Raw genomic sequence first — 26,140 nt, forward strand, 5'->3', positions numbered from 1 at the left:
CTTCTCTGGGCTTATTTTTACTAAACATAAACCAATTGCATTCACTTCTTTTGCTCAGGGCACTTAACCTTTGAATTTCTGGGTGGCATGGAGACATATGAAGGGTTTGCCATGCATCGGACCTGCGCTTTCATTCCTGCCGTTTCTACTCCGTAGAGACGTAAGTCACTCACGTCACTTAGCCCCCATTAGCTTAGTTTCCTCATCTGTTGAAGCGGGGATCAGGGCACCCCCTTCAGCCTGGGTATCATGTGCACTAGGAGTGCAGTTCGACATCAGGGGCTGACACTTTTCACACACAGCGTCTCACTGACTCCCCGGGAACTGTCCTGTCAACATTGTTATCCATTTTATAGACCAGGGAGTGAAGGTTCATGAAGTTGGATAATTCGCAGCAGGCTGTGGAATTAGTGTCTTGGATTTTATGTATGTATTTCCCCTGCCAGGGACTATCGAAGATCCAAGTTCCTCAGCCCTTAGGTCAGAGTGGTTGGTTCAAAGCGTGGTCATGGGACCCAGGTCTAGCCCATCACTGGTGCTTTTGATGTGGAGCAGAAAGAAAGCTGTTCACCCTGTTGATTGCCCGCCTGGCATTGTCCGTGGCCATGTCTGGGCCACACAGAGTGGCTGATCTGAGAATTTGAAGGTAACATACAGTAGAGAGAAGACACAGCAAGAAGGAATGTCTCCAGACCGCAGGTCCATTTATCCCTGGGGCTAACTCCATGCCTGTCCCTCTTATGATGTGATTCATGACTGATAACTTCCCTCTTTCTGCTTTAGCTAGTTCCAGTGGAGTGTCATCGCCTTCAATCAAAAGAATCCTGGCGAACATAAGATTTGGTCCCAGGTCCATCTAAATCCAAAGCCTCCCCACATTTTCTCCACTCCACTGGAAGGACGAAAGGGAGGAGAAAGGCAGACAGGGAAGAAATACTTTCTCCTTAATTTATCAATCATCAGATCAGAGCTTCTCAGGGTCTCCAAAGAGATGGCCTAGGTAAGCTTGAAATGTATGCTTGCATTTTCAAAAGAGCGCCCTTTCCAAATCACCTTATTTTGATGTAACTGCAAAAGGCAGTACTATTTTGGGTTCTTGCTATGATAAAACTGAAGCTGTAAGCTAGGGACTTTCATGAGAGATTGCACCGAAATGTCAACAGATGGCTTGCTAATCATGTTAAAAAATACTCATTTCTTTTCAAAAATGGCATTTCCCCCCAGTAAGTAGATCAGAAAGCAATGTTTATGGTATAAAACATATTAGTCACAACGCCGTTTAATTATCCTACTTAATCATCAAGGTCATAATGATAATTGTTTCTAAAAATTAACACCTCTTTCCTCAGCAAGGAAGCTCATCCAGAATTCACGGTCAGAAACGCAAAACTGATGCACTTAGAAGGATGCGGGCGTTAAAGGGAGACGAGTAACAACCACGGGGACTGAGTGTGACAATTCACAAAACACTGTGCACTCACAGCCTAAAGAACACCAAACTGTGTGTCAGTCCATTTTTGCCCAGACGTCCCGTTTCTCTCCAGCAGAGCGGAGGGAATGAAGACTTAAGCCATTCAGTCATGATTTGTCATTGGAGCGACCATATTTTCTCATAAAAATAAATGGCGACTCTGCGAGCCTGCTGGACCCGCGCAGACTGAAGACCACACGGCAGGGAGATGGATTCTCCACTCTTGTTTCTGACTTGTACCAACCTCCCTCCATCTGACGTCAGAATCTCCTTGACTTTACTGTTGATCCTTTTCTAGCTTGTTGACCTGACCTCTGTTACTCAAATTCTGTTCTTTTTTTTTTTTTTTCCTTTTGCCAAAGTGATTTTTAAATTTTTAATTCATTAATTAATTCAAAGTATAGTCACTTACAATGTGTCAGTTTCTGGTGTCCAGCACAATGTCCCAGTCATGCATATACATACATATATTTGTTTTCATATTCTTTTTCATTAAAAGCTATTATACGATATTGAATATAGTTCCCTGTGCTATGCAGAAGAAATTTGTTTTTTTTAAATCCATTTTTATATACAGTGGCTCACATTTGCTCCCTGCTTCTTTCCAAGAGTAGCATCTCCCCTTCCTGTCCCATCCCTTCTCGACTCAAGTCCGGGGAGCCGTCTTCCAGCCAGCCTCAGGCAGAACCGTCCCCACCTTCAGTACCCTTTTAAGGATGTTTCAACTGACTGTATTATCTCAGTCACTTGGAGTTTTACCCATTAAGCTGGCTCACGTATCATATGACTGAAGCATCCCAAACAACTTTTGCCTCTGTAGCCAGGAAGGCCTTCTAAGGTCAATGACAAAAACACAGGAAGGGGAGCGAGCTTCATGCCAATTCTTCTCGATGACTCCAGGTTATTACCTGGGATTTAGATGACTGTGCTATCAGGGTGACTCCGTCAGAGCCACCGAGAGGGAGTAGGATCATGTGAGCCTCCATCAAAGGACTCTGGGTTTTCTGTGCTTTTTCGTTCTTGTGTCATGCCATGAACTGTGCTCTCGAGGGCCTCTGCCCCTTGATGTCAGGCTGCCATCTGTCCCTTCTGACCACCGGTCCTCCCTTCCGGTGTTGGACTTCTCATCCCCAGTGGCCTCAGCCAGGAAGTGCTCACCTCCACTGACATGGTGTCTGAAAGAAACTCAGAGGGGCTTTGTTGTAGGGTTTGGTTAGCGCTGCTGACTCTATAAAGCCTCCTCGGCTCTCCTTTCTTCCCTCTTCACGGTACAGGAGTTGGGAGCCCTAAGAAAGCCTGAGTTCAAACTCCTACCTTGTCACCTGCTAGCTGGGTGGCCTTGGATGACTTACTAAATCTTCATGCCTCAGTCTTCTCTTCTGTAAAGTAGGAAGGATGATTGTATCTACGGGCAATGGGGTGTTCTGAAAACTAAATCAGCTAATATTTATAAAGTGCTAAGAGCACTTTCTGTCGCTCATGTATATTTATATTTTGTATCATCTGTACACATGAAATATACAGATGTGCCAATAATGGTAACTTGTTCTTACGTTCATTTCATCCATTGATGGAGGATGAGGCACCACGCATAATGGGTCTCTCCTAATGTCTGTGTTTCGGGGTGCAGAGTGCTCATCTTCCCATCCCTGAATTTCTCACCGTTCTTTCAGCTAAATGGCAGCACGTCCTCTGCTGGGTCTGGGAGCACGTGCTCTGTACCCCTGATCATTCTCTCACAGGTTAGGAAACCAGCGGTGACCCTTTGAGCTCACCTCCAGCCACACCTCTGGGCAGAGGCACGGCTGTCCATGAGGTCCATGCACGTGCTATTCAGGGACCTCCTTGATGAAAAAGAATACGAAGTTTATGCATGACATCAAACGTACATTTAGAAATGAGAAAACACACTTCAACTAATTACGGATTTTCAGGAGTTGAAAAATATCCAGAAGAACATAATTTGTATTAATTTACTGCCTGAAACATCTAAAGAATTCTTTGCCCCTGCATTTTTGGCTGCATGTCTATGTAACTACATTTTTTAAACTTCACTTTTTTTCCTAGAGAGAAGAAAAATGGTAATACATGGGCGATTTTTTTTAAATTATAATTTCAAAGACTTTCTTTCAACATCACAACTCATTATTGGTAAAATCACGTAGATTTAAATTAAAAAAAATTTTATACAGTTTTCAAAAGTTACTTTTCTCTTACAGGCATTACAAAATATTGGCTATTTGTGTGGATTTTTAAGATGTGGCCGAGCATTAAAAAAATATTGTTAAATTCCTTATAATGACCAGCTGTTGCGAATATATGTGCTGTTTGTGCTTCTGCTCTGGGCTTTTGCTCTTCAAACCCAATTCACTAAAAAAACCCAAAAAACGAAAACAAACAAATAAACTATGTGTTAAACCCTGACTGTCTAGATGAGTGTGTTGCCCCAGCTAGTGTGTTCCTGACAGGGTAAGACCTCCATTTTCACCAGACGTTCCCGAAAGCCCAATGCCTTCTTCCAATGTTGCACACGTGATACGCGGAAGACATTTCCACAAACAGCTCCTGTCTCTGCTCCACCTCCTCCTTCATCCATCTGCTTCCAGGCTTAAGCACCGAGAGAACCTTCATACCCCAGCACGACCTCCAGCCACACTCCTTCCTGTGACAGTGGCAGGTGACTTAGTACCACGCATAATACATGGTTTCCGGAAGTCAGACCATTTACCACATCAGGAGAGCAGGCGGAATTTAGCTCGTCTTGGAAGTGATTGTGAACATACAAACTCCAAACTGTATGTAACCCCAGCTCAGCGGCCCTTTCTCTGGGTCCCCGAAGTGTTCTGGCTGCCCCAGCATCGCCTGGGACGAGGGCCAGTGTGAAGGAGAGAAAGTCGGGGCAGGAAGGGACAGCTGTCTTCACCGACGTGGATAAACTCTCTCACTAGGGCAGATGTTCCAAAGACACACGACTGCATCAACACATTCCTAGGCTTCCTCCTCAGCCCTGAAAGGCGCCCCTGCAAGTGAACATATAAATCATAAGTTTCATTAGCTTCAAGGTAAATGGGCTTTGGCCAGGGACTTCGACTCTCTGTGGACTGGCTGGGGGAGACGAGCTGAGGCAAGGACGTCTCTTGCCAAGGGTGATGCAGGATAACAGATGTGGGGCGTGACGAGGGCCGTGTCCCAGGCTTCGGCTGAGCCCCTGGGACGTGCCCCCAAGTGTGGGTCCTTGGCTTCGCGCAGGAAAGAATTCAAGAGCGAGCCACAGTTGAGTAAAGGTAGATTTATTCAGAAAGAGACACTGAAAGGCAAGAGAAAGGCCACGGGGTGTGGGGGTTGGTGCTCAGATTAAAAGTAGGTACGCACTCCATAGACAGAGAGCGGGCCGTCTCAGACCCGATAGAGAGGGGGTCGGGGGAGGCGGCAGGCGCCCATGTTGCCAGTTTTTCTGGTCTCGGTGGCTTCATGTGCTGATAAGTGGAAGGACCAGTCTAAGTAGCCTGGGGAAGGGGCTGGGGTTCCCAGGAGGTTGGCCCTTTCCCACTCCGACCTTCTGTGGCCAGCCCTGGGACTGCCACGGCGCCTGCGGGCGTGCTGTTCACCACGCTTGTATTACAATGGGCGTACAATGAAGCTCCAGGTCTGCTAGAAGTTAAATCTCCCATCATCTTGAGCCTCAAGGCCTCCTGGGGGTTGAATCTTTCACCGTTTTGATGTTAATTGCTGTAGCATTCCTTGAATGGCTGTGCCCTGCCCCATTCCCGTCTCAATAGGACTGGAATTCTGAGCCCTTTGCCAAAAGCTCCCACGATCGGTGTCCTCACTGAGTGGAGAAACTGCTGGGGCATTGTTTGAGATAAAAGAAAGATGCTGATCGAGGAGAGAGAGATGAAAAACAAACACACAAGCAGGTACGTTGCTAGATGGCGAGGGGCTTTGAGTGAGAGGCCCAGGAAATGCGTGGGCTTCCCAGAACTGCTGCGATTACATCCCTTCCTGAACCCCCAGGCCGTGACGCTGTGTCCACACCATCAGCCCCATTACTGGAGCCAGTCTGAGGAAGTGCTTCCTCCCTTCAAATGAAAACTGCGCTGAGGATTTGCTCTCCCCTGCCTTAGTGCGGGATCTGCTACCTACACTGGCTTTGGCTTGAAAAAGTAAACCGCTGGGCAGCGCCCGCAGCCCCCTCCGGGCGTGAACAGCGGAGCTAACTGGGAGGGCTTCCGGCGTCTGTTTAGGTGGCTCGGTACCTGTTATTGTCCCTTTGCTGTCATAGGGTTGTTCCGGACAGCTGAACTGACAAATGAGGAGTTATCCTTACGTGAAGCAAGAGTGAGGACAATGGGGCGTGATTTTAGGGGAAAATTGAAAGTTGATCCATGTGCATCTCAAGTTTAGGGGAGCTCCCAGAAGAGCTTTGCTCTTGGAAACCGCAAACATAAGGAACATCTCCAGAAAGAAAGGAAAACACGTCCCCCTCAAGTTTCATGTCCTTTCTGATGTCTTCTTGTTTTTTTCTCTTATTGAATATTTAACTTAAGCTTGGGATGTTTCAGGGACATTTCTAGCCACTTTAGAAGACACAAAAATGAATATGACACGGAGCCTTGTTTTAATTCGTTGATAGCCTAGTAATTATCTTATATTCTTTCAAAACCTTTGCCTGTTAGAGACCTTCACAGAGACATTTTCAGAAATTAACCACACCTAACGAAACCACAAAGTCTCTCTCTTTTGGAAAGTACCATCATCTTATCATTTTGTTCTTTTGAATAAAGACTCTCTGAAAAAATAGACTTATTTTTATAGCGCTGCAAGAACTTTCTCATGAATAAATATGCACGTCAAATATATATATATATATATTTTTTTTTTTTTTTCTTCCTGGGACAATTATATTTCAACTTGGATTCAGAAAATATGATTGCTTCCTTGACAGCCCGTTAGGTGCTCCCTAACACTGTTAGTCTTCATTCCTTGTATTTTTGCCCCAATTTCCTAGCTGGACCAGAGTCTCCAAGGACAAGCATTATGTCTGAAAAAATTACAGTATTTCACTCTTGTTCTTTTTATAAGAAATGGTTGTTAATTCATTTTTCAGTGTTTGGGTTAAGGAACCCCTCCCTTTCTGGGATTCTAGCCTTTATACTGTTTTAATTAATACTTTTTGATTTTCCAATCCAGTCCAGAGCCCATGTTTGATTACTGAAAAATCTTTCTGGAGAACAAGGACAATTCTGTTATTACCATGACACATGAGGAGGCTGAGCCTCAGAGAAGCTGTGGAATCCACTAGCCACAAAGATGATGCAATGAAGACTTTTCCTGCCACCAGCCTTCTCCTTTTTCAACCAGATCTGAATGTCCCTTAGAAAGTCAGTTCCCTGATAGCTGGTGGTGACCAGGGTACAGAGCAGAGACAGTGGATTGAATGGATTTAAATAAAGAGTAATATAGATGAGTAACCTCATGGTAACCACTGCTGGTCCACTTCCTGCACCTTGTAGATGTTAACCAGTTCATATGTGGGTGTCTGACTCTTCTCCAAAACCACCCCGACTGCTTTTTGTTAGATGTGTCTGTAAAGATTGACTGGTTAAAGTTTAAATATGTAGACAGAGGAAGAAACATACCATGTTAATTCTGCAAATGCAGAGTCCATACTTAACACGGATTCAATCCCATTCTTTTATAAATCTGTGTGTTGATTTGGCTTTAGTAGAACAATTTCTTAATGATGCAAAATCCACCCAGCATCTCCCAGCACCTCCAGGGTGAAGCCCACACTTCTTCCCATGGATTCAGGACCCCAGTGGTGCCGTCTTACCCAGCCTCTCCTTTGCTGCGGGACAACACAGTTGGCTTCAGCTGTGTGGCACGAAGCCCAGGTTCAGGGTCAGCCTGACCCTGATCGGATAGCTCTGAGACTGATGATGGCGACACGGGCTTATCGAAGGTCACCCCTTTGGCCAGTAACTGGCAGAGCCGGGCTCCCCGTCACCCACCTGATTCCCAGCTGAGACTTTTCCTCTTTCTTTCACGGTGGACTTGAGGGTGACACCATACACGTGGAAGGGGCTGTGGGATCCTGTTCCAGAGGTTTTGGATTCATTTGGGAAACACACAAACTGTATCCTTTCAGCAACAAACTCCTAGCTTTTCCAACAAAGCACGATAGATGCCCGTGGGGTCAAGGGAGGTCCCTGCTTCCTGAGATTCCTCCTGGAGTTACTTCTCAGGCTGCTGTCCGAATGTCCTCTGCGTCAGCCACAGACGTGTGGTCAGTGACAACAGCCCAGAAACCTACAGAGAAGGGGAAGGACTCTTGCCTTGGGGCCTTCCCAGTGGCGGCCATAAGTGACAGCCCCACACTGGTGAGTTTTTGTGTTGGTGTTCTGGTAGCATGCAGGTACATCTACCAGTCTTTCTGTCTTGTTATTTGTTTCTGGAATATTCTGAGGGTTGCCAGAATCCCTGCACCCAACAGTTACAACTAGGTTGCCCAAACAGTTGGACTTCCTGTTACCAAACTCATGTGGGCCTGGTGTGGCTGTAGGTGAATTTTGGAGTTTTCCCCGTGCCTCTGAAATGTAACAGCCAAGTAACGGGAGAGACAATGAATTCATGTCTGGTTTTTTTTTTGTTTATTTGTTTGTCTTTTTGTTTTTTGTTTTTTGCTTTTTTTTTTTTTTGCTGATATGTCTTTGGTTTTAAATTAATGAAATAAACACAATTTAAAAAAAAATAAACCAAACTACGCATTGCATGTGAGGCCTCACAGACTGTCAGCTTAAACCAATCTGAAAGTTATGCCTTTTAATACAGACGTTGGACATGAAAAAGACCTCATGGGTCACGCAGCCCACCCCCCGCCAATATCAGAGGAGCTCTGGGCTGGTCTGGGGGTGTGATTGTCTCAGATTGCCTTCCTTCCAAATCAAGAGAGGGCTGGGCTGAGTCCTGCCTCCGGTTAGTCACGCCCTGTGGGGTGAGACACAGCCATTGCTGGAGCTCGCAGCCGCCCTCCCCAGCTCAGCCTCAATCCATAGCCTTCTCTGATCAAAGGCAATGGGACCGTTACCCCATCACCACCTGACCCTGGACCCTGGCCAAAACCCTGGGTATAGACTTTGAGCCTTAAGGATGTGCCTTGGGATGTGTAAACATCTCCAAGAGACCCCAGTCCGAGCCCCCCACGTAGCCTTGGGTTAGAGAGAATCACCCCATCTGTTGTTAATCACATTGACCACGTGAGGGTCTGGGTGGGGCACAGCCTTCCGAGTGTTTGTCTCAGGTCTGGCTCGACCTCCTCTCCAGCCACCTCTTTGTGTCCAGCGTCTCCCTTCAAGGTCACACTCTTGCATTCTGGCCAGTTTTCATTCTTTGCTTGTGTTTAGATCTTTTAAAGAGAAAAGCATGGGGAATTTTATCCTGCCGTTAAAGCAGCCTCCCCTCCCTGGAAGACACAGCTCAGTGTCTTTGTCCGGTGAATTACTGAAGTTTAACACACTGGGAGAAATATTTTTGTCATAACCCACTGCTTGTTGCTTTGTCGGTCCAATTATTTGGAACAAGCAATCTGTCATTCTGTTGTTCCTTTCCAACAGTTTGACTTTGGTGGCAGTTGTAGAAAAGAAACAAGTCCTTTCAATTTAAAAAAGGAGGTGAGGGGAGTAACCCCAAATAACGCCTTAAATATGTATTTCTGAGGTTACTGGGGGCCAGGGGTCTGCAGCCCTGGTCACACAAAAGGGCAAAGAGTGCCCTTCCAGGCAACAAATGTCCTGGAATAGGTACACTCAACCACATGCTTTGGCCACTTTAGAAATAACACTTTATATCTCCCCAACTCTCTGCCAAAGCACACATCCCCCGCTACCAAAACCCAGCAGCTCTCTGGAGCTGTTAATATGGGATGATCTGAGTAGTTCTATTAATTAAAAAAGTTTTTTGCTTGCTCTGGCCTTGCTTGAAATCAGTGGTTGTCGTGTTGCAAACGCTGTAAGGTATGAAATTCACTATGGCTAGGTAGCCCTACTTTTGCGGAACCACAAAAGGGGACTCCGGATTCAGGAACAGATCTTTCCTTTCTCATTTGTGAATATATTTATTTTTCAAAAACTGTAAAAGCATAAGAATTAAATATAGTATAATCTAGAGACAACATTATCTTTATAATATTGAAGGAGAACCCAACATTCAGAACAAAATCAGTATGAAACCATTATTTAAAATTAGAACTTACATTTTTAAAAACCTGGCGTATGAACGTGTCAGAATTTGGAGTTTACTGCAAGCACAGGAAGCGTTTTCTAACCTGGGCCTTGTGTTAGCCGCCCAGGGCTGCCACAGCCACACATCCCAGGCCAGGTGCTTAAAGAGCTGAAATGTGCGGCGGCATTGTCTCAGTTCTGGAGGCTGGAAGCTCCAGATCAAGGTGTCAGCAGGGCTGGTTTCCTCCGAGGCCTGTCTCCCTGGCTTGCAGACGGCCGCCCTCTCCCTGTGCCTTCCCACGGTCTTCCCGTTGTGTGTGTCTGTGTCTAAGTCTCCTCTTCTTATAAGGGCAGCAGTCATGCTGCATGAGGGCCCAGCCTGTGACTGCCTTTTCACTGAATTATCTCTTTAGAGCCTCTGTCTCCAAAGCCCGTCACCTTTTGAGGTTAGGGCTTCAGCACAGGAACATGGGGAGGGACGCAATTCAGACTCAGCCCGTGTCAGGCCCTTCAAGCTCCCACAGCCACCTCTGCTTCCTTGAGGGCTGGCTTCCGTTTACCCTGTTCTGCAGAAGGTTCCAGGGGCTTCATCCCGAACGCCATGGTCTTTTCTGATCTGTGAATTACACCCAGAGCAGCTCACCTGGGTCCACTGGATTCTCCCTGTTTTTGCATCTTTACATGTGGCCTCTCCGCACCTTACAGGTCCCATGATCACTTTCCCTGCACCTTTTCCACTTCTGTTCGCTCCATGTGAACACCCTTCTTCCTTGCTCCTTCCCGCCCCAGTTCTTAATCTTGAGGTTTCAATGAGGCTGAGGGATCAGAGCTCAAGTCGTGGAGGAGCTATGTGCACCGAAGCAAATACATTTGGAGAACTCTGCAAGATCATCCAGTTTGCAGGTTGATTCTAACTCTGAATACTTAAACTAAATTCCAAGTGTTAACATTTACACTGGCCTGGTGGATTTTGAATTTCCGAAGCAGTTATAAATTTGAATGTGCATTTTGGAAGCTATAGGCATCGAAGCAATTACGCCAATGTAAAACCAAATAACCAACACATACTCAATCTGCAGAGAAACATTTCATCATCATCTTTGTTCTGAGGCAAATGAGGCTCAAAAGCCACAGAGATAAATCATTAGACATCTGGGAACTGTCCTAGTGCCTTCTGTAACTCCATATCTTTTGGATGCATGTCCTTCAGAGTATATGCAGAGGGTTCAAGTTATTTGAGGTAATGCACAAAGTTCCAATAAACATCGCTTTCTCAGTATGTTGTCAGCAGAAGGAACAGTTCTTGCAGATACATTGTCACTCGCACAAGGATATCTAAATGGTCCTTGTGATAAGCATCGCAGTACAGAGGAGTGAGAGCTTCCATTGTAGGCTGCAGTGGTTAAGAAAGGTTCAGAGAAAGGGAGGGACAACCCTACCAGGGAGACCACAATGAACCAGCGAAGAAGCAAGAAGCACATGAACACCCAAATATTTGTGAAACCACGGCGAAAGGTGGATGGATGCCACGTTCAACTTCAGAGAAACTTGGCTTCCAGTTCAGTTCTTAATCTGCTCTGGAAAGATTGCTAACTTCTTCGTGTCTCCATCATCTTGTACACAGTGGGGCGAATGGCCTGCTTGTCGTGCTGTGCAGCTTAGAGATGAGGCCTTCCATGGACCGATCCCAGTTTTAAGCCTGCAGCGGACACCTTCAAAGGGCTCCTGTTCAGTTATTACTCCAGGGGAAGTTTGACAGAATGCGTAGGAGGAGACATGCTTGAGAGACTCCGCAAAAATGTAGAAGCAGACGCGCAAAAGGAAAAGAGATCCTAGGAACTCAGCATGCAAATCACACATCTCTGTAGCATATATGATGAGCGTGAATCCGTCCAGTGGCAAAAGTCCAGGATTCTGCAGCCAAGGCGATGCAGGACTGCGACAGAGGCGATGGATGCTTTGCATGGGAAGCAATTTTCCTGTTACACTTAATCTGAGACTGTGGTTTCGAATCCTTGTAAAATAGACTATATGACCTTCTCACCTCCCTAATATACTACGGTGAAGGGGGACAGGCAAGCCCCTTGCAGAGGGTTTCTGGAAAAGCAGACTTTCCTAAGCTTCAGGGTTATACAAAGGGCCCTGCACCAGAGGGATAGGGAGGAGGAGTGTGGTCACTCCAGGCACCACCGCAAAGCAGGAGCACCGCCGGTGGAGAGCGGCCCTGCACACAGGTCAAGGTAGGATGCTGAGCCGATGCGCGAACAGCACGGCATCACCTTAAAGAGAGAGGCACGTGCCTGGGACGCAGTGGGGAATGTGCTCAGTGCACAGTGAGAAATGATTTGCATTAGCGTCCGGCCGCGTTCTTCCTGTGGTTTGCTTATGCAGAGGGCTTGAGTTTGTCAGTTGAACCTCTACCGTGTGGATCTAGGCTTTTTCAGCTAAGCCTCCCTCTTGCCGTGATTTCAAGATTCTAGATAGTTTTCACTAGTGAGACGGGACGAGGTGTCAGGAAGAGAGCTAGCTATTTTATGTACGTGATTTCTTCATGTTCTCATAATAATCCGGAAACGCGTGACCAGGCTAATTTTATGGAAACGTCAGGATAGAGTCTAGAGAGAGGCAAGCAAGGGTCCCACCTGCACAAGTTAAGGTGGTTCTCTCTGTTAGGGGCCAGCCTTGCACTCACGTAGCCCTCAGGTCAAGTGCCTCCTTAAATGGGGCATCCTCGGTGACTTGCTTGCCTCACCCTCCTTCTGGCTTGGGAAACCCGTGCAAGGAGCTAGAGACCTGGCCACTCTCACCAAGTTGGTTGTACTCAGACCCTGAATATCTCCCAGCTGAAACCAGCTATTTGTGGAGGGTCTGGTGGCCCATGGTGCCCATTCTGGCCAGAGGTCCTGCTAAGGACAGGGCCCTAAACCATCCGAATGAGACCTGTTTCTGACCAGATGATTTCATGTTACATAAAATCAAAGGCAAGCCGTAGCAGCGCTCTGCACGAGCTCACGTACCATAAAAGGAATCGGGCTGGTCTCCAGGGCTACCTGGGACAGGAGCCAAATGGAGGCAGATGATCTGGTGCCATGCGCTTGACTTGCCCCAAGCAGGAAGGCAAATGGACAAGTGGAGTCCAGCAAGGGCGGGATGATGGAGATGGCAGAGGATGGAAAAGGTGGAACGGGACTCTGAACAGCAGTCTGCCCGGAGCAAAGCCGTCCCTGCGCCCCGGGGCGTGCGAGGTCGTGTGGCTTCCCAGCCTGTTCCCAGCACGGGCCCAGCAACCTCCCCCCAAGAGGAGAAGCATGTGCTGTAACTGCTATCTGGGAGGGACATCTGTGATCTCAGCGCTCCAGGCACAGGCTCTGGCAGGACACCGAAGCCACCCAGACACGCAGCTCATCCCTCCGTCTGCTTGGGGTGGTCTGTAGCCCACAGGTCCAGCCATGGCCACCTGTGAGGCCGCATGTCGGGGTGCAAGAGAACATTCCTAGAATAAGATGTCATTTGTCTATTTATGTTGTAGCCAGATGACAGAAGGTGGAAATACAAAAAGCTGGGAGTGTTTCCAACTGGAGGTCTCCTTAGTGCTCACGGAGTCTGGTGCTGCCTCTTCACTGTACAGAAGGACCGGAAGCCCAGGTAAACCAAACGACTTTTGCAAGTCTTACAACAAGAGCTCCAATCTTCTAATCAGTTCACTGCATTTCAATACAATTGGGTGAATGCATACTTTTGGCTGGGACCTGCAGGGTGTTCAGAGGCCAACGGGGCCACCACATATGGTCACAGAACCCAAAGCTCCATGTCCTTTTAAACCCTGAGTTAAATTGCAGTCTTTTTTTCACTCATTTATCCACCCTGGATCAAGGACAATATACTTTTAGGAAACCCAAAGATAAACAAGTCTTGAGACAACATAACTTTGTTTTGTTTACTATTTGTTTGTTCCATTTTGCTTAGGTCCCTAGGACCCTGATCCTGACATACTGTTCAGCTGGGTCTACCTCTTCCATGTATGTATTTATGCCATGGCTTACCATTCTTTCTCAAAATGATCTGTTCAGGATGACAGGACACATTCTCTGTTGTGAAAATAATGTTCTTTTGCTATGCATTTAATTTAAACATAGTACAGTTAAGCAAAGAACAAGGCATATATCATAAGCCCCCAGATCTTTAGCAAAATGTCATCAAAAGAACTCTCTATGTCTTGGGCAGACTCCGCTTTGCTGCAATTCATTCATTTATTTATTCATTTATTTCATTTTTTTTTTCATTCAATCATCAAACATTCAATGCGTCCCTCCTATGTTTTGGATCCGTGCCAACTCTCTTTCACTGGGTACACATTGTTGACTGCCTTTTGTACACAATACCAATCACTTTCAAAACTGTCCAGGAGCAGAGCTGCTTCTATAAATGGTGTCTTTCAGAATGTATTATGGGGAATTCCTCAGTAACTGAGTTATACAGCTGCAACGGGGACTACAGCACAAGTGACCCCTCTTGGTTAAACAGTAGAGATTGCTTGCATTTCTGTGGAATCCTCACTGCATTCATTCCTGCCTTTTTGTTCTCTGCAATCTCTGATCTAGCCTGAGTTGAAATGTGGAGATGGAAGCCGTTTCATGTTCCACTTGAGATTTGGCAGCCGAGTGCAGTTTCTATACTGAGTTTGTACTGAAAATAGGATTCCCACCATACAGAAGGAATCGTGGATTAGATGATTCTTATTAGGTCATACCATAAAACCCCCTTCCCTAGTTTGCAGGAGGAGCCCGAAAGCCTTTCAATGAAATCACGTCTTATACCTTGTGCAGCCTATGCAAGCTTCTGCAGTGAAATTAGAAGTCTATTCTGCTCATCACCGTGAGAGAGAGATCCACTGGGGCCTGGCGTATTTTGATGCCCTCAAAGAGTTCTTAAAAAGAAAATTGTACGTATGTACTAGAGAGCAATGCGAAGAGAAGCTTACTATTTTCTAATTTTTCTCGACAAGGGAACTGAGTTTCTTAAGGTGAATTGATTGCTCAGCCATTAAAACACCTTTAAGTAATCTGGGACTCTTCATATCTAATGGATCTTGGTTCCCTAATTTATAAAACAATTTAATTTTTAGCTTTTCAGTAAGCACTGTTAAGATAAAATGACAAGGGGGTTTATTATTTTATAATATATTATAAATAATATAACTATTATTTCAACAAATATTGATTGAGCTGTATGTGATGGGCATTAATTTAGTTAATAAGGATAAAGTGGGGGGCAGAACAGACAACCTACCTGCTCCCAGAAAATTGGAGAAGAAAGACAATCACCTAACTAAATAAAACAAAATTGTGATAACCACTAGGCAAATAATTATAATGGGGAATGTGACCAACAGTGACTAAGTGATTTCAGGTTATCTGTTCATGTAAGACCTCTCTGGAAATGTGACATTTGACCAAAATCTATGTGACGAAAAGGTGGTTATGCATGTATTGGTAGGGAGGGCATTCTAGGCTGAGGAAACAGCTGGTCCAAAGACCCTGTGGTAGGAATTGGATGGAGTAATCACTGAATAAAAAGGACCGTGTGTGTGCAGCAGAAAGGGCAAGAGGGCAGGACAGGGAAGATCAGGGCTGATGGCAGGAGGAGACACAGGGTGTGTGAACCAGGGCAGGGAGTTTGGACTTTATTGCACGTGTGATGGAAAAGCACTGGACTGTTTTGAGTAAGAAATCTGTATCATAATATTCATATCATTTGCATTTCAATAACCTCACTTTGGCTGCTCCTTGTGGAATAACTGAGAAGGAGCATGAGTTCATGGAGGTTGACCAAGTGGGAAGGAATCTGAATTGTTCAGAGAAGAGAGGACCCCTGTTTTGTGATAAGGTGAAAGCAGGGAGATGGAGCAAAAAGACGATTCAGTATCCATTTAGATGAGTTTATAATATTTGCCGATGGGCTGAATTTGTGGCGGATGGCAGGACATTTGAAAATGTTGGCAAAGTTCTCAAATTGTGAGATTTTCAAAACATAGCAGCCAGAGGAGAAGCAAGTCACTGACGTTACTTCTGGGGCCACTAAAGCTGTCTGCCTTCTCCTAGATGTAACTTGCTGCTTCAATGACTTCGGTCTGTGGTTTTTGTGGTGCTAATTAAACTCCAGGCAGCACCAGAGGAATTTTCAGGGTCTCCTGATTTTCTACATCAATATCCTGCAGACTGAAATGAAACTTCTGGACACCTGGATAAAAAGTCCTGCATCCAGGAGCTATTTAATGGACCTGAGATTGAAAACAATGTCAAAACATGTGATCTGGCTGGTGCAGGCGTGACCACGGCCCAGGAGGGAGAGGGGCAGGGAAGGTGTCTTGAGTGAGAAGCCTTATGCTGAGTTCTCAAAATAGTCTCAACTCCGAGGGGTCAAGGGAGAAAGAAGTCCATTTCTACTGGTGGTGTTACGGGCTGATTGCATCTCCCCCAAACTTCCTTGTTGAAATCCTAACCCCCAAGGATGGGAGGTCATTAGGTCGTGAGGGTGGACCCTTCATGAACGGATTAGTGCCTTTTTAAAAGGACCCCAGAAAGCGTCCCTCGCCCTCTTTCTGCCGTGTGAGGATACATCAAGGAAGCAGCAGGGCTCAGCCTGGAAGAGCCGCCAGCAGGTCCCGACCGTGCTGGGACCCTGATCTGGGCTTCCAGCCTGTGGGGTATAAACTTCTGTTCACAAAGTGCTCATTCTGTGGTAACTTACTACAGCGCCCAGAATGGACTCAGGTAAGGGAGAGAAGCACCAGCAGAGGCAGAGGAGCAGGAAGGAACACGGGGCCCTGAGTAGGGAGGGAGGGTGGGCGTGGGCGGGGGGAGAGTTTGTAGGATTTCAAGCAGGGGAGCGACATAATCAGGTTTCTGCTTTGGGAAGAGACCTCTAGTTGAGGTGAACAGAAAAGACGGGAAGGTTCAGGAGAGGACGTGGTTAGGAGCTACGATGTTATTCCAGGAGAGATTAGATGGCAATTTTGGTTAATGCAACAGTGGTGCCACTCTTCTTGAGAAGAGGTGACAGGTTCTCAGCTTGTCATTCCCGAATCCATATATCCGAAACCACGTTGTCTCACAGACGTGCAGTGAGTCACATATCATTTTAACTGTTCTAGTAGCTACACTACAAAGGGTAAAAACAGAACCAAACAGAGGAATTGATTTTAATAATAGAGTTTATTTATCTCTATCTATTCAGAATATCATTTTAACACATACATCGACATAAAATATCAATGGGGTATTTTACATGCTTTTCTGCCATGAGACCTGGTAGTATTTCATAATATTTCTCGCTCACAGCACATCTCACCCTGCTCCACCTGCATTTCAAGTGAAGTACTTAACAGTGATGTGGACAGGCATCTGCCATAACGCACAGCTTCGATCTAGAGCGTCCTAGAGTTCCCCCTTGAAAACTGAGCCCGTGACCTCCTGTTCAACTTCACCACCGGTGTCCCATCCCAGACACTGAACCTGGAACCAGGAGACCCCGATTCTAGCCCGAGCCCTTCTTCAGAGTTGCAATATGATCTAGAGGCAAAGTAAGGAAAGGCCTGGACTTCAGCTGTCCTTTCTCTACCTGAAAGGGCTGGAAGGATTGCTTGCTCTTAGCTCTGAGGGCCAATAATTGAGTAGCTTTTCAGCAGTGATAGTGGGAGAAATTCTAGAAAGTTCTTTCAAAGGACAGCAACAGCCTCCAGGTTTCCATATGTGGAAGTTTTCTTCTGTGGAGCGGTTCCACCCCAAGCCTGATTCAGATCTGAAATGGCAAGGTGGGGCGGCTTAGCCAGTCATTGGACCGCAAGCCTGCCTCCAGGCCCGTGGGAAGCGGGCAGGGTGGCTCGGCTGCAGGGTTTGTCCCGTGAGTCAGGACTGAGCCAGGTGGGGCCGGGGGGCACCATCAGAGATAAGAGGCAGCTGGGACCAAATCTCTGGATTCATCACTCGCTGTCCCAAGTTACTTCTTGCAAAAAATGAGGTGTCAACCCGTCTGGCCTGGCTGCATTTCAGCATGGAAAATTAGTCCGCTCGCTTGAATTCCCCTAAAAGCTTCAACTGGCCAGACTTTCTTCACTTCAGCTCCGCCTCCTTGCAATGGATTCAGCCCGAGACATGCCAAGTTTCAGGAGAAGCTAGGGAGAGAGATGTGTGTGAAAAACCGTTCCTGTCGACCCGACTAAGCGCTCTCAGTGGTCTCCTCTCATTCTGAGTTAAGAAAAGTGATGGAAAACTTAACATTCATAAACAGATTGTCAAGTGGATACATGACTAAGGGAGAGAAAGAGAGACAGAGAGAAACAAAGAGGAAGACAGAGGCGGAGAGTTTCGCTATGAATATAAACAGACGCTGACATCTTCAAAATTAACAATTGCTCTGCAGCCTCAAATCTCTAGGATCCTGCACAGATCTGACAGGTGAGCAAAATGTTGCTGGGAGAAGCCAAAATAAATCTCGCCATATCTATTCTTGAAAACTCCTATACTTTTCTCTTTGAAAAAAAAAAAATCACTGGATCTTAATTAAAGCTTATGGGCTATTTCTTTGCATGCAATTCCAACAGATCTGATTAACAGAATAATCATGATGGGTGTGAGTGCTGACTTACAGAGGAAATCTTTTTTTTTTTTTTTTTTTTTTTTCCCACTTGATTGAGCCTGGAGAGAACTTCACTCCCCTGCCACTAGCCAAATGGATTCGGGCAAGTCGCTCTGAATTCTGTAGGCACTGGTAGGCATCTTCTATGAAGTCATCAGCCTGAATCATCCCCGTAAGCTCTGGTCTCCCACGCACCTATCTCAATACCATGCCATTCCCTCTGTCTCTGTATTTCCACGTTTTCAAGTGAAAATTCTGTCTAGATGTGTTTCTCAAAGCAGAGATCAGGGACTGTTTTTATTCTAGTTCCGTAGGGTGCCAGTTGTAAAGAATATTTCTAGATCCCACGCCAGGACTTCTGAATCAGAGTTGGTCTTTGTAACAAGCATCCAGGTAACGTTAATGTTCTTTTGATGTTGGAAATGTTCTAGAAGGGCAGTGGTTTTCTTGTTCCCTGTTGCACATTGGAATCACCTGGGGAGTTTTAGAAAATACTTCCTGCGTCTACCTTCTGATATTCGGGTTTAATTGGTATGCAGAATGGCCTTAAAAATGCAGGGTTTTTAAGAGCTCCTCAGTGGTTCTAATGTGTGGCCAAGGTTACTCTTTGGGTTTAGATTATGTCCTTTGTACTGTCCTGGCAGTTGGTTAAAAGGTACTGAGTGCCCTCACCGTGCTCGTGTGCACACATACACACACACACACACACACACACACTCACCTGCACAGGTGTAGCTGCCCACCCTTGCCACGTGTTCACCCTCCCCAATGGCCCCAGGCATAATCTTGAAAGTCAATCACACCATAAGCTTTGACACCTTGAAGTTGAAACTTAATACTATGAAACAGTCAGGAGAATATTTTTTGCATTTCCTCCAGTTTACTCGCTTGGCTGCAAATTTCACTCATTAGTGAAAATTCTGAGACGCAATTCTCAATGCAAAGAGTAAACATCAAAACCTGTCCCCGGTGACCCTTCCCACGACCACCCAACTGCGAGCGCCTGGCGTAGTGATGCCCTCTTAGTGCCCGTCCCACGTCCCAGCAGTTATTTATATGATGATCACTTTGAACGTCTTATTCTACTCTGTACAAAAGAGTCCGGACCCTGGAGTGGAGGTGGTCTGAGTCCTGCCAGCAGTCACTTAATGTTTATATTTGAGAAACGAAATGCATTTTTTTTTCTTCCTAGTAAATATCTTCCCCATTGATAGTCTAATTTATTTTCAGCGAGAAAGCCTGAGGCTGTTGTACACTCAGGGGCCAAGAAGTAAGTTTGGTGGATGACCGAGGCTGTGTGGAGGGTACGCCTTTGGAACAGCACCCTGGCTGATACCCAGACCTGGGTGGCTGGAACCCCGGGCCCCTTGTCCCCTTTGTGGGCACCTGAGTCAAAGCACAGCACACGGTCTGTGTCTCTGCAGGCGTCGCTGATGGACGCCCTCCCGGATGCCCACGTTCACATGGTGCCGTAAATTTCCCGGGCCATTCTACCAGGAATCTACATTTAGATAGACTATTTTAAAAAGTAGAAAACCTGACATTTTCGGTGCTTCTTTTCTCCCCCTTTTTTTGGGTAGGTAAAAGAGTCATTTTGTAGCATCTTCGATAAGGGAAGATGACAGCACATATTCTAGCCTATTATACATGTTGAAAAATACATGAATCCCATATTCTACAAAGCCCCGACCCAAGCTGACGCGGCCCCTGGGATCTGTTAAGCAGACAGAAGGCAAGCCCTCAATTGCACACATTTCCCTTTTAATTTAAAGGCAGTTCACCTCTGTTTTCTTCTGTTGAGAAGTAGGTATGGTATTGGTGAGTTAATAACTTAGGTCTTTTTTCTTTTTCACAAAATGCTCCTTTGTCCGTGTCTGGGTACTGTTATTTCTTTATTTATAAACTATGAACTCTCACTTTGCATATGTTAACATTATATATATAGAAATAAACATATATTGATGGACTTTGAGTAGGATTGAATTGTGACTCAAGACTCAATTAGTTAATTAATTCCTTAAGGCTTAAATCACCATTTTTGTGTCTAAAAATAAAACTAAATTTTTGGTTTGACTAGTTTTACTACATATAAAAATTATTATGATGGATTTATCTTTAAAAAATTTTGTCTACTCTCAATATTTTAATTTCTGTTTGATTAAGGATGCACCTTCATCAACATGCTTCTCATCAATTTTCCCAAACCTCCTTGTTTCAACATTTAAGAACTTTGCCAGATAAATCTTGGTTGGAAATTGTGGTAGGCGGCCTCCAGCATGGTCCCAGTGAGCCTCCTCTCCTGATATTCACAGTCTTGTACGAAATTTCTCTCCATGGAGTTAGGGCTGGGCTGCACAGTGAACAGAATGTAGTGGATGACTTTGAAGACCAGATTATAAAAAGCTGTGTGGCACTCTTCCTCAGATCCTTGGTCTCTTGGATTGTTGATTCTGGAGTAAGCCAGTTGCATGTCATGAAGACTAAAGTAGCCAGCTATAGCAAGTAAAAACACGGAACTCCCAGATAAATTTGAGTTTTAGATAAATGATGGATTTTTTAAGACTATAAGTATATTCCATGTAATATTTGAGATATACTAAAAAAAACTTTGTTATTTATGTAGAAATTAGATTTGGCAAGGTATTCCGTATTTTATGTCAACTCTAGTGAGAATACATAATTAACCCCATGGAAGGGACTACATGGAGAGGAACTGAGGCCCCCAGCCAACAGGCAACATCAAGTTGACAGCCATGAGTTATCTTGGAAGCAGATCCTCCAGCCCCAGTCAAACTTTCAGATAACTGAAACCCCATGAGATACCCTAGCCAGAACTGACCAGCCAAACTACTCCCCAATTCCTGACCTATAAACACTATGAGAGGTAATAAATAATTATCCTTATTTTAAACTAATTTGGGGATATATCATGCAGTTATAGATAATAGATAACTAACAGACTTGTTTCTAACTAACAAATAAGTTGTTCATAGCTTTTCTTTACTTCTATTTTTGTAAAAAATTATGCATTTTGCTGACAGTGATCAAAGGGGAGTTTTCAGACCACCCCTGCTTCTACTGTCCCTGGAAAGGAACAGCAGAGTTATACGCCTTGATTAAGACACCTTCAAGGAGGGTGGTCAAGGGTTTGTCAGTTAAAGGGCTTGTATTTGAAATAAGAATGATCCCTGAAGGACCAAAAGGATTAAATCTAATTCAACTTCTTTTGAGTTCTCTTAAGAGTTGAATTCAGGAAAACAAAACCAGTTGACAAATCTGGAAGTCAGGAGCTATCCTGAAAATAAGAAAACAAAACAAAACAAAACAAAACAAAACAAAACAAAACAAAACAAAACAAAACTCTGATTAAGAATTGGGAAGAAGCTGAATAGAATTAATTCCAGGGGGACAAGTGAGTGAGGAGGATCTTGGCCGGTTTTCTAAAGTGAACCAGAGGTTCTTGGCTTGCCATCATCGACCTTTGGTTTTCCTGACTTCTTAATATTTTTCACCTTGCAGCAATGATTCCTGAGTTGTTTTTGCACCGAGGCTTGGAAGTGTTCCGCTAATAGAGCAATCAAAACCCCATCTCTCTCTTCCTTTCACGGGTTCAGTGTTATTGTGATGTGTCTGATGGGTTGGGTGGTCCTTTCTAAAGTCAGCCATTAGGAAAGGACTTCAGATGGAAACTCATCTTTAAGGAGGCTGGGCTGGGACATGGTCTCATCATTATGGCCCCTGGCGTGTGAGAAGATCTGGTCTCTGCAGTGCTCATCTGAGCCCAGAAGTCCCTTTAGACCTGCCCACTGCCCCAACCTCCAGCCTTATGGCCATCATGCGGCTACAGTGGCTGAGCCTTGAGCATAGCCTGACCTGAGAAGTCTGGAGCAGCATGTCAATCTCTACCGAAGTGGATAATCATCCACTGGACTATGGGGAACCCATGCCCAATGGTGATTCCCAGTGACCCCCAAAGTCCCTCATGGCTTTGCATCGGGTATGAGAACTAACCACTTTGGATTGAATCTTTGGATTAGTTAAGGAAAGTGATGTATCTTTAAGAGAGAGATTGACAAGCATAATAAATTGGGTGGGTGGAAGATTCAGTAAATAATTAGAAATATATTTATTTATTTGTTTGTTTGTTTATGGAATAGGACCGTACTGGTATCTCAAATGAAGTCATTCTTGTCAGTTTCCTGTTCCATAAGGTAAACCTGGAAGGTTCACCAGACTTGGATTAAGAGTTTTAGAAGCCAGATTGAGAAATTTGAACTTAATGTCATAAACAGAGGATTCTCAAACTTTAATGGGCATCAGAATGACCTGGGGAGCTGATTAAAAGACAATTGCCAGATTCCGTAACCTCAGGTTTCTGATTCAGTATGTTTCTGGGGTGGGACCCAAGGGTCTGCGTTGCTAACACGCTCCCGGGCGATGCTCATTCTTCCAGTCCCGGGACCTCCGTTCGGGAACCATTGCTGTCAGCAGCAAGATGTCAGTGCTGATTTTGAGCAGAGAAATAATACAAACTGGTGAAGGCTCTGGTTTAGAATTATGAAACTGAAACAGGGTAGAAAAAAAGTCAACCAAAGGGGAAGAGATTCAAGACCAAGTCCAATTGGGTTCTCCTTGTGCGGTGATTGAAATCCTTGGGAAAATCCTACAGAACAACTTGAATCCTCCTCCAAAGCCTAGAACTTACTGTCTGGTGGTAGCTTTGTCATTCTGATAGACGTCTGCCTTTTAAGTGTTCTCTTAGTTAAGGAACCATGATGATATTTAAAATTGTTGTAAAGGCCCTAGGCTTTTGAAGGCAAATATGCCTAATGCTCCACTTTGTTGAAAAAGGTGACTTCCCTGTTGTAGGTGTGAGTGAGGCTGAGGTCGGAGACTAAGGAGGTGGGATGCTCTCAGTCCAGAAAATTTACGCATAGTGTGCTTCCAAACTGACCTTTGAAATCCTCCCCTGCTCTACTGAGAAAACGTTCTACTTGAGGAAAGAAAAATGTATTTTGTGTGTGTGGCAGTGTATGTGGTTGGAGGGTCGGAAGCTGAGATTTTTCTGTCTCCACCACCAGACTTCCAGCTCCGTGCTTGCCAGACTCGGTCAGCAGCTGGCACCAAAGACAGAAAGTAATGTTGAGCGGCTTTCTTCTTTTTTTCCCCCTTCGGTGTGCTCAAAAGATTTAGACAGATGAAATAATGCTCCTTCTGCCCCTTGCCCCTGCCATAATGCAGTCCATTTGTCTAAATTACAGACTTCAGCAATTATTTGTGCTTTATTTTTTTCTAGATTGAAGGCAAATTATCTCCATTCCAAGTGAAGGTGGCAGAAGCAACAATCCCTCATATCCTTCAGGAGAGAAGAGGAGACGTGTATTGAGTGCTCACAGTGTGGTGCACATTTTGTATATGTTAGATATTGTCATTGCCCCGTTATTTTAATTCTAAAATTTTATTTTAATGAAATAAAATTTGTATTTCCAAATTTTAGAGTTGCAAAGATAGTACAGAGTTTCCACATGTTCTTCACCCAGCTTCTCCTAACGTTAACGTCTCACGCAACTGCAGTCTATGTCTTTAAAATTAAGAAATCAACATTGATAGACCATTATTAGCTCAAATTACAAACTTTATCCAGATTTCACCAGTTTTCCCACAGGTACCTTCTTCCTGTTCCAGGATCCCATCCAAGAGACTACATTACATTTAGTCGTCTCCTCTGATCTGTGACTGCTTTTCAGAATTTACTGGTTTTCCATGACTTGGACTCTTTTGAAGAGTATTTTGTAAAATGCCCCTCAATTTTGATTGGCCTGATGCTTTCCCCTGATTGGACTGAGGTTACGGACTTGGGGGAACAAAAATAAACACAGATGTGAAGTGATGGGCTCCACTCAGCAGATGAGAAAGCTGAAGTTCAAGGTAGTTTAATAAAACAGCCAAGGTCATCCAGTTGAAAAACGTGGTTGTCGCAACATTCTGAGCCAATGCCATACTGATTCCTCAAAGCGCTTCTGTAGGAAGCGTGAGGTGCAAGGTTAACTGCAGAGACAATGGGAAGAGGTTGACTCTAATGAGAAAGGCCACTTGAGGTGGAGGTGGGGATGGCTGTCTGAAAATCATCTTTGTTCTCAAGTGTCCCCTGGGCCCAGGGGAGGACCGTCTTCAAATGCTTTACCGCTGAAAACGCTGTCTGGGAGGACATCAGTTCAGTCCTGTGTAGACTTTAGATTTTATCAATTTATCTGGGCTGTTTTGTTTTTGTTTTTCAGTGCAAACCACATCACTCAAGCTGTCCATCATCTACTTCACAGTGTGTTTATTTGCATCTCTTTCCCATTCATTACCAGCTTAGGGGGAAATACTCCTTAAATGATTTGCATGTTTTTAAAACATTTTTTAACAACATAAGTCTCATTTGGCCCTAAAACAGATCATGAGATTTTTTTGAGCTAGTACAGTTCCCTCACTTAACCTCTGGGAAACAGGTCCTGGGTGGGATGGGAGTCTGTCAGCATCACCTGAGCCACTCATCTGAGGAACGGGAGCGAACCTAACCTTTAAAGACATAGTGTGACGCTAGCATTAAAGTCTCCCTTTGACATGTGAGTTAGCAATGAGGCTCACTGCCCAAGTTCATGGATTTTAAGTGGTGGAAGCCATACTTGAATGCAGCCAGACCCGCTAAGCCCCAGCCCAGGGCTTTCTCACTTCTGCTGTCCTGCTAGCTCAGGTCACATGGCATTTGCCAAACCGTGTGATGACTTCATGATCTGAAACAGTGATGAATCAACATCCAGGGTATTGCCTCATTCGAAGGTGGCACTTAAACGTGCCCAGGCCATGGGCACATTTGCCAACTCTATTCCATGTTCTGAGAACAACAGGACTTGACATAGAAGCTTAAACAGGGTGCTGAAAAGGTTGCCTTCAGTTTTTTCCCTCAGGTGGGTAGACAGATATTCTAATTGTTTCTATTCCCTTCTTGATTCAGTGATGTTTTTACTCATTCCACAAACATTAACAACTATCTGTGTGCACCACATTGTCTTAGATGCTTTGAGAAATAAGATGGGTGAATTGAGTGTGTCCAGTCATCACAGAGTTGGTTTCCAGGTGGAAGAACTCACACTGTGACGTGTGTAACTCAGTGCTGGGGCCTCCTTGTGTTGCTCTAGCTTGGAAGGAAGATACGTGCTGAAGACGTGGTGACACACACCATATAATCTGATCACCAAAATTTTTAAAAGTGGTTAATTCTAACCATGAACTGGGTAGACTGGGAGTTTTGTGTTTTTATTTATTTTTTTTTCCACCCAGAAAATTCATCAAATATTTGTGGAGAATTAAATATTCGATTTGCCTGAAGTCAGCCTGGCCCTGGATTTCTTAGTTAACTGAAGCGATAATTCAGTTTCTGTCACTTGCAACCAAAAGATTGCAGGCTAATACGTTCTTGTAAGAGGAAAAGGGCTTTGCAGGTAATAGTGTTGCTGAGGAGAGAAGAGGACAGAAGAGTTGAGGGGAGTGGCGACCAGCTCCCACGGCTGAGAATTCTGGCCTTTGAACAGTCGCATGGGAAGGCATTCTGAGTTCAAAAGATGTCTCCCTAAAAGCTAAACATGATATGTTTCTCAGCCAGCCTCCAAATCTTATTAAAACCTCAGCATTTTGAATGGGTTTTTAATTCAGCAAAATCAATTTTGTTCCTCTCAGTTCCATTCTAGATGATTGTTAGAACCAACAGAAAAAAAAAAAAATTAATAGTCACGCCAACCCTTTTAAGGCAGGAACTGCCCTCTTGTCT

The sequence above is a fragment of the Camelus dromedarius genome, chromosome 5, assembly GCF_036321535.1.
Source record: "Camelus dromedarius isolate mCamDro1 chromosome 5, mCamDro1.pat, whole genome shotgun sequence".
In the NCBI taxonomy this organism is placed as follows: domain Eukaryota; kingdom Metazoa; phylum Chordata; class Mammalia; order Artiodactyla; family Camelidae; genus Camelus; species Camelus dromedarius.